General features: G+C 41.4%; 4 non-coding genes across 4 annotated transcripts; all 4 read right to left on the bottom strand.

Annotated features, from left to right (window-relative positions):
• Positions 1-1,268: 1,268 nt before the first annotated feature.
• Positions 1,269-1,340, bottom strand: trnac-gca (transfer RNA cysteine (anticodon GCA)). Its single transcript has one exon. It is a non-coding gene; the product is annotated as a tRNA-Cys (tRNA).
• A 770-nt stretch (positions 1,341-2,110) lies between these two features.
• On the bottom strand, positions 2,111-2,182 carry trnac-gca (transfer RNA cysteine (anticodon GCA)). The gene has a single exon. It is a non-coding gene; the product is annotated as a tRNA-Cys (tRNA).
• Positions 2,183-2,660: 478 nt separating this feature from the next.
• Positions 2,661-2,732, bottom strand: trnac-gca (transfer RNA cysteine (anticodon GCA)). Its single transcript has one exon. It is a non-coding gene; the product is annotated as a tRNA-Cys (tRNA).
• Positions 2,733-3,006: 274 nt separating this feature from the next.
• Positions 3,007-3,078, bottom strand: trnac-gca (transfer RNA cysteine (anticodon GCA)). Its single transcript has one exon. It is a non-coding gene; the product is annotated as a tRNA-Cys (tRNA).
• Positions 3,079-9,117: the final 6,039 nt, after the last annotated feature.

The raw sequence follows: 9,117 nt of genomic DNA, 5'->3' as shown, positions 1-9,117 counted from the left end.
GATTATCTTGACAGATTAAACGAGATTCTTCCAGTTTATTGGCACACCATTTGTGTTCAGATTTAGGTGCCTCTTGCTTTAAGTTACGAGTCTGCTGGCTATACCATGGTGCTAACCTCCTTTGTTTAATTATCTTCTTTTTCAGAGGTGCAATAGAGTCGAGAGTTGTTCGTAATGAGCATGTAGTACTATTAACAAGATGATACTATTTAACTATTAACTATTTGTGAGGGGCTAAAGGAAGCAGACACGTCCTCTGCTACATTGAGACATGGCATTGAATTCAATACTGAAGGAAACACTTCCTTAAATTTGCCTACAGCACTATCAGATAAACATCTGCTGTAGGAGTTTCTGCAAAAAGGCGTATAGTCCAGTAATATGAACTCAAAGGTTATTAAAAATTGTCAGATAGAGGAGGATTCTGTGGAAAGACTATTAGATGATCATGACTAGCAGAAATAACTGTGATGAGTGTTACTGGGAGTCTTGGTGGAAAGTGGAGGAGGACAGACAAACTGGGTTGCTCAGGATTTAGTAAAGATGAAGAGAATAAGAGTTCTCACTGTGAGAACAAGCATCACCTCTCTGATGTTATTAAAGCAAATAATCCATGAAGAACCAGTTAAATTCCAGTGAAAATAAAGAAATATGCACTTGATCATTCAATCCCCTTTTCATTTCACATCTTTTACAACCCAGTGCTTCTTGGACTTACTCAGCACTTTTATATGCGGTCTCTCGCTCACTCTCTTTCTGCTGTTTTGTTTTCAGTCACTGCACTCAAAGAGCTGCCAGAAGCAATTTAACTACTCACATATGTCCAGTGCTGGCTCAAGATGTCCACTTCTCACTGTGGGTTGCTCAACAATTTCACATAGCGTGCAATCATAGGCTGATCACCATCTGTCTGTACTGCTTTCACCAGGCTTATCCAACAAACACCCACTGATGATTAACAGTTTTCAGGTCAGCTAAGAGGTAGACAAATGAAAAGGAGAGAGAAGTTGTTTTTTTAATATTGCCGTTTAGCAAAGAGGTTAAAGCTCACCTAATCAAATGTTTATATTGACAACTAATACGATAATTAGTTGTAATGCTGCTTGTAGTAATTTATAGCAACTGGGGCAAGCAACATAATACACCTATAGGAAAATCACATTATGGATTTTTCTAGGTTTAAACATTGCGGCGTAGTCAATGCCTGTCATCATCAGACCATTGGAAGAAGTTTGTTTAAATTAAAGTTGAAGCTTCATTAGCACTACAGGGGGCACCCAGATTTGAACTGGGGACCTCTTGATCTGCAGTCAAATGCTCTACCACTGAGCTATACCCCCACACATGCAGGTGAGCAGCTCTGACACTCAACCACCGCCCTCGTTCTTTTTAGTATCCAATGCTTCTGGTCACTTCAGGCTTGAAAAGTGGTGGTAAAAACATTCAAGTTTCATACTTTATGAAGGAAGGTGCCGCTGTTTCTACCACCAAGTCACTTTAGGCTTGAAAAGTGGTGATAAAAACATTCAAGTTTTATACTTTATGAAGGAGGGTGCTGTTTCCAGCTGGAAGTCATGTATGTGACTACATAATCTATCTCAATAACTCACTTCATCTACTAGAACACTAGTTTACTGAATGGAAGTCATGTATAGTGACAAACGTCTAATCATTGCAATAACACACTTTACGTATTAGAAGATGTCATTTTACTGAACAGACTCACATCAGACCATTTGTTGCATTAAAGTTCAAGCTCTTAGCGTTATAGGGGGCACCAGATTTGAACTGGGGACCTCTTGATCTGCGTCAAATGCCTACCACTGATAATACCCCCACACATGCAGGTGAGCAGCTCTGACACTCAACCACCGCCCTTGTTCTTTTTAGTATCCAATGCTTCTGGTCACTTCAGGCGTGAAAAGTGGTGGTAAAAACATTCAAGTTTCGTACTTTATGAAGGAGGGTGCTGTTTATAACTGGAAGTCATGTCTGTTACAACATAATCCATTGCAATAACGCACTTTACGTATTAGAAGATCTCAGTTTACTGACCTACTCACATCATCAGACCATTGGTTGAATTAAAGCTCAAGCTCGTTAGAATATAAGGGGGCACCCAGATTTGAACTGGGGACCTCTTGATCTGCAGTCAAATGCTCTACCACTGAGCTATACCCCCACACATGCAGGTGAGCAGCTCTGACACTCAACCACCGCCCTTGTTCTTTTTAGTATCCAATGCTTCTGGTCACTTCAGGCTTGAAAAGTGGTGGTAAAAACATTCAAGTTTCATACTTTATGAAGGAAGGTGCCGCTGTTTCTACCACCAAGTCACTTTAGGCTTGAAAATTGGTGATAAAAACATTCAAGTTTTATACTTTATGAAGGAGGGTGCTGTAGTGTGGTAAAAACGTTCAAGTTTCATACTTTATGAAGGAGGGTGCTGTTTCCAGCTGGAAGTCATGTATGTGACTACATAATCTATCTCAATAACTCACTTCATCTACTAGAACAACTAGTTTACTGAATGGAAGTCATGTATAGTGACAAACGTGCATAATCCATTGCAATAACGCACTTTACGTATTAGAAGATCTCAGTTTACTGACAGACTCACATCCTTTGTTGCATTAAAGTTCAAGCTTCGTTAGCGTTATAGGGGGCACCCAGATTTGAACTGGGGACCTCTTGATCTGCAGTCAAATGCTCTACCACTGAGCTATACCCCCACACATGCAGGTGAGCAGCTCTGACACTCAACCACCGCGCTTGTTCTTTTTAGTATCCAATGCTTCTGGTCACTTCAGGCTTGAAAAGTGGTGGTAAAAACATTCAAGTTTCGTACTTTATGAAGGAGGGTGCTGTTTATAACTGGAAGTCATGTCTGTTACAACATAATCCATTGCAATAACGCACTTTACGTATTAGAAGATCTCAGTTTACTGACCTACTCACATCATCAGACCATTGGTTGAATTAAAGTTCAAGCTTCGTTAGAATTATAGGGGGCACCCAGATTTGAACTGGGGACCTCTTGATCTGCAGTCAAATGCTCTACCACTGAGCTATACCCCCACACATGCAGGTGAGCAGCTCTGACACTCAACCACCGCCCTTGTTCTTTTTAGTATCCAATGCTTCTGGTCACTTCAGGCTTGAAAAGTGGTGGTAAAAACATTCAAGTTTCATACTTTATGAAGGAAGGTGCCGCTGTTTCTACCACCAAGTCACTTTAGGCTGAAATTGGTGATAAAAACATTCAAGTTTTATACTTTATGAAGGAGGGTGCTGTAGTGTTGGTAAAAACGTTCAAGTTTCATACTTTATGAAGGAGGGTGCTGTTTCCAGCTGGAAGTCATGTATGTGACTACATAATCTATCTCAATAACTCACTTCATCTACTAGAACAACTAGTTTACTGAATGGAAGTCATGTATAGTGACAAACGTGCATAATCCATTGCAATAACGCACTTTACGTATTAGAAGATCTCAGTTTACTGACAGACTCACATCATTTGTTGCATTAAAGTTCAAGCTTCGTTAGCGTTATAGGGGGCACCCAGATTTGAACTGGGGACCTCTTGATCTGCAGTCAAATGCCTACCACTGAGAACTATACCCCCACACATGCAGGTGAGCAGCTCTGACACTCACCACCGCCGTGTTCTTTTAGTACCAATGCTTCTGTCACTTCAGTTGAAAAGTGGTGGTAAAAAATTCAGTTTCATACTTTATGAAGGAAGGGGCCGCTGTTCTATCACAACATCACTTTAGGCTTGAAAAGTGGTGATAAAAACATTCAGTTTAGACTTTATGAAGGAGGGTGCTGTAGTGTTGGAAAAACGTTCAAGTTTTCAACGCTTTATGAAGGAGGGTGCTGTTGTCCACTGGGAAGTCCATGTATGTGACTACATAAATCTATCCATAACTCACTTCATGCTACTAGAACAACTAGTTACTGAAGTGAGTCAGTATAGTGACAACGTGCATAATCCATTGCATAACGCACTTTACGTATTAGAAGACTCAGTGGTTTTTACTTGAAGACTCACATCCTTTGTTGCATGTAAGTTAAGCTTCTTAGCGTTATAAGGGGGCACCCAGATTTGAACTGGGGACTCTTGATCTGGCAGTCAAATGCTCTACCACTGAGCTATAACCCACACATGCAGGGAGCAGCTCTACACTCAACCACCGCGCTTGTTCTCTTTTAGTATGCCATGACTTCCTGGTCAACTCAGGTGGAAAAAGTGGTGGTAAAACAGTTCAGTTTCGTACGTCTTTATGAAGGAGGGTGCTGTTTTATAACTGGAAGTCATGATGTCTGTTTACAACAATAATCATTGCAATAACACACTTTACGTATTAGAAGATCTCAGTTTACTGACCTACCACTCATCGAACCTTGGTTTGAATTAAAAGTTCAGCTTCTTAGAATTATAGGGGGCACCCAATTGAACGGGGACCTGCTTGATCTGCAGTCAAATGCTCTACCACTGAGCTTATACCCCCACACATGCAGGTGAGGCAGCTCGACACTCAACCACCGCCTTGTTCTTTGGTTTAGTAATCCCAATGCTTCTGGTCCACTTCAGAGCGTGAAAAATGGTGGTAAAACACATCAGTTTCATACTGTTATGAAGGAAGGCCGCTGTTTCTACCACCAAGTCCACGTTAGGCTTGAAAATTGGTGATAAAAATTCAATTGTTTAAATACTTTATGAAGGAGGGTGCTGATGTTGTAAAAATTCAGGGTCATACTTGTTTATGAAGAATAGAAAAAAAGGAGGCCGCTGTTTTTCTACCACCAGGTGACCTTTAGGCTGGAAAAGTGGTGAATAAAAACAGATCAAGATTTTATACTTTAATGAAGGAGGGTTGTGTGTTCCAGCTGGAGTCATGTATGTGAGACTACATAATCTATCTCAATAACTCACTATCGTCTACTAGAACACAGTTTTACTGAATGGAAGTCATGTTATAGAATGACAAACGTCATAATCGATTTGCAAAACGCCTTTACGTTATAGAAAGATGGCAGTTTACTGAACAGACTCACATCAATCGGTTGAATTAAAGTGTTTGGTCAAGCTTCGTTAGCGTTAGAGGGGGCACCCAGATTTGACTGGGGACCTCTTGATCTGCACGTCCAAATGCTCGACCACTGAAGCTAGTCCCCCACACATGCAGGTGAGCAGCTCTTACACCAACCACCGCGCTTGTTCTTTTTAGTATCCAATGCTCGGTCACTTCAGGCGTTGAAAAGTGGTGGTAAAAACATTTCAAGTTTCCGTACTTTAATAAGGAGGTGCTGTTTTTAATAACGGAAGTCATGTCTGTTACAACATACCATTGGCAATAACAACACTTTACGTATAGAAGATCGAGTTTACTGACCCCCTAAAAAAACCCCCTTTTCACATCATCAAGAACCATTGGGTGAATTAAAGCTCAAGCTTCGTTAGAAATTATAGGGGGCAACCCAGATGTTGAAATGGGGACCTCTTGATCTGCAGTCAAATGGCTCACCACCACTTGGGAGCTATACCCCCCCACACAGCAGGTGAGACAGCTCTGACACCAACACCGCCCTTGTTGCTTTTTAGATATCCAATGCTTCGGCACGTTCAGGCTGAAAAGTGGTGGTAAAACATTTCAAGTTCATACGTTATGAAGGAAAGGGCCGCGTTTTCTAACACCAAGTCCACTTTAGGCTGAAAAGTGGTTGATAAAAACATTCAAGTTTTGAGACTTTATGAAGGAGGGTTGGCCTGGTAGTTGTTGGTAAACGTTTCAAGTTTTCATACTTTATGAAGGAGGGTGCTGTTTCGTGGGTGGCACCGCCTGTGTAAAGTTTCCAACATGTTAAAAAAATGTGTTTTTTGAAACACCCCGTAAGCATTAAAATGCCAATTCTCCCAAAAAAAATAACTCCCCCACAAACTTACATCTACTAGAACAACTGAAGTTTACTGAATGAATCATGATAGTGCAAACGTGCTAACCATGTGCAATAACGCACTTAGTAATTAGAAGATCTCAGTTTAACTGACAGACTCACATCATTTGTTGCATTAAAGTTCAAGCTCGTTAGCGTGTATGGGGGCACCCAGATTTGAACTGGGGACCTCTTGATCTGCAGTCAAAATGCTCTACACTGAGCGTTAATACCCCCCACAATGCAGTGAGGCAGCTCTGACACTCACCACCGCGCTTGTTCTTTTAGTATCCAATGCTTCTGGTCACATTCAGGCTTGAAAAGTGGTGGTAAAACATTCAAGTTTGGTACTTTATGAAGGAAGGGGCCGCTGTTGCTACCACCAAGTCACTTTAGGGCTGTGAAAATGTGATAAAAACAGTTCAGTTTTATACTTTATGAAGAGGGTCTGGAGTGGTTGGTAAAAACATTCAAGTTTCATACTTTATGAAGGAAGGTGGCCGCTGTTTCGACCACCATGACTTAGGCTTGAAAAGTGGTGATAAAAACATTCAAGTTTCATACTTTATAATGGAGGGTGGTGTTGTCCAGCGTGGAAGTCATAGTAGTGACTACATAAGCTATCTCAATAACCACTGCATCTACTAAGAAAACTAGTTTGACGAATGGAAGTGCATGTATAGTGACAAACGTGCATAATCCATTGCAATAGACGCACTTTTACGTATTAGAGGAGAGCTCAGTTTACTGACAAGACCCCTCACATCCTTGTTGCATAAAGTTCAAGCTGTCTTGTTATGCGTTATGGGGGCACCCAGATTTGAATCTGGGAACCTTGATCTGCAGTCAAATGCTCTACCACTGAGCTATACCCCACACATGCAGGTGAGCAGCTCTGACACTCAACCACCGCCGCTTGTTCTTTTTAGTATCCAATGCTCTGGTCACTTCAGGTTGAAAAGTGGGTGGTAAAACATTCAAAGTTTGGTACTTTATGAAGGAGGGTGCTGTTTATAACTGGAAGTCATGTCTGTTCAACAATCCATTATTGCATTGCAATAACACACTTTACGTATTAGAAGATCTCAGTTTACTGACCTACTCACATCATCAGACCATTGGTTGAAATAAAGTTCAGCTCGTAGAATTATAGGGGGCCACCCAGATTTGAACTGGGGACCTCTTGACGGCAGTCAAATGCTCTACCACTGAGCATACCCCACATACATGCAGTGAGCAGCTCGGACACTCAACCACGCCCTGTTCTTTTTAGTATCCAATGCTTTCTGGTCACTTCAGGCTTGAAAAGTGTGGTAAAAACATTCAAAGTTGTCATACTTTGATGAAGGGAAGGTGGCCGCTGTTTCTACACAGTCCCCACTTTAGAGGCTTGAAATATTGGTGATTAAAACTCAAGTTTTATACTTTATGAAGGAGGGTGCTGTAGTGTTGGTAAAACGTTCAAGTTTCAATCTTAGAAGGAGGGTTGCGGTGTTCCAGCTGGAAGTCATGTATGGGACACCAATCATCTCAATAACTCACTTCATCTACGAGAACATATTAACTGAATGGAAGTCATGTAGTAGTGACAACGTGCATAATCCATTGCAATAACGCACTTAGTATTAGAAGAATCTCAGTTTTTTACTGACAGACTACATCATTTGTTGCATTAAAGTTCAAGCTTCGTTAGCGTTATAGGGGGCCACCCAGATTTGAAACTGGGAACCCTCTTGATGCAGTCAAATGCTCTACCATGAGCTATCCCCACACATGAGGTGAGCACTCTGACACTCAACTACCGCCCTTTTTCTTTTTAGTATACCAATGCTTCTGGTCACTCAATATAGAAAAGTGGGTGGTAAAAACTTCAAGGTTTCATACTTTATGAAGGAAGGTGCAGCGTTCTACCACCAAGTCACTTAGAGGCTTGAAATTGGTGATACAAACAGTCAAGTTTTTAATACTTTATGAAGGAGGTGCTGTATGTTGTTGGTAAAACACATTCAAGTTTCATACTTATGAAGGAAGGGGCCGCTGTTTCGTACCACACCAAGTGACTTTAGGCTTGAAAAGTGGTGATAAAAACATTCAATGTTTTATACTTTATGAGGCGGGTGGGGTGTTTCAGCTTGGAATCATGTATGACTACATAATCAGTCTCAATCATCACGTTCGTCTACTAGACATCTAGTTTTACTGATAGGAAGTCCATGTATAGGTGACAAACGGGCATAATCCATTGCAATAACGCCTTACGAATTAGAAGTCTTCAGTTTACGACAGACTCACAATCTTTGTTGGCATTAAAGTTCAGCTTTCGTTAGGTTTAGGGGGCATCCAGAGTTGAAACTGGGGACCTCTTGATGCTGCAGTCAATGCTCTACCACTGAGCTATACCCCACACATGCAGTGAGCAGCTCTGACACTCAACCACCGCCCTTGTTCTTTTTAGTATCCAATGCTTCTGGTCACTTCAGGCTTGAAAAGTGGTGGTAAAAACATTCAAGTTTCGTACTTTATGAAGGAGGGTGCTGTTTATAACTGGAAGTCATGTCTGTTACAACATAATCCATTGCAATAACACACTTTACGTATTAGAAGATCTCGTTACTGACCTACTCACACATCAGACCATTGTTGAATTAAAGTTCAAGCTTCGTTAGCGTTTAAAGGGGGCACCCAGATTTGAACTGGGGACCTTGATCTGCGCAGTCCAATGCTATACCACTGAGCTATACCCCCACACATGCAGGTGAGCAGCTCTGACACTCAACCACCGCCCTTGTTCTTTTTAGTATCCAAGGCTTCTGGTCACGGCAGGCTTGAAAAGTGGTGGTAAAAACATTCAAGTTTCGTACTTTATGAAGGAGGGTGCTGTTTATAACTGGAAGTCATGTCTGTTACAACATAATCCATTGCAATAACACACTTTACGTATTAGAAGATCTCAGTTTACTGACCTACTCACATCATCAGACCATTGGTTGAATTAAGTTCAGCTTCGTTAGAATTATAGGGGGCCACACAGATTTGAACTGGGAACCTTTTGATCTGCAGTCAAATGCTCTACCAAACCCTGAGCGATACCCCCACAATGCAGGTGAGCAGCTCTGACACTCAACCACCCGCCTTGTTCTTTTTAGTATCCATGGCTTTGGTCACTTCAGGCTT

The sequence above is a fragment of the Larimichthys crocea genome, chromosome X (genome assembly GCF_000972845.2).
Source record: "Larimichthys crocea isolate SSNF chromosome X, L_crocea_2.0, whole genome shotgun sequence".
In the NCBI taxonomy this organism is placed as follows: Eukaryota; Metazoa; Chordata; class Actinopteri; family Sciaenidae; genus Larimichthys; species Larimichthys crocea.
The sequence above is the reverse complement of the archived record's forward strand: the minus strand, read 5'-3'. Positions and strand labels throughout refer to the sequence as shown.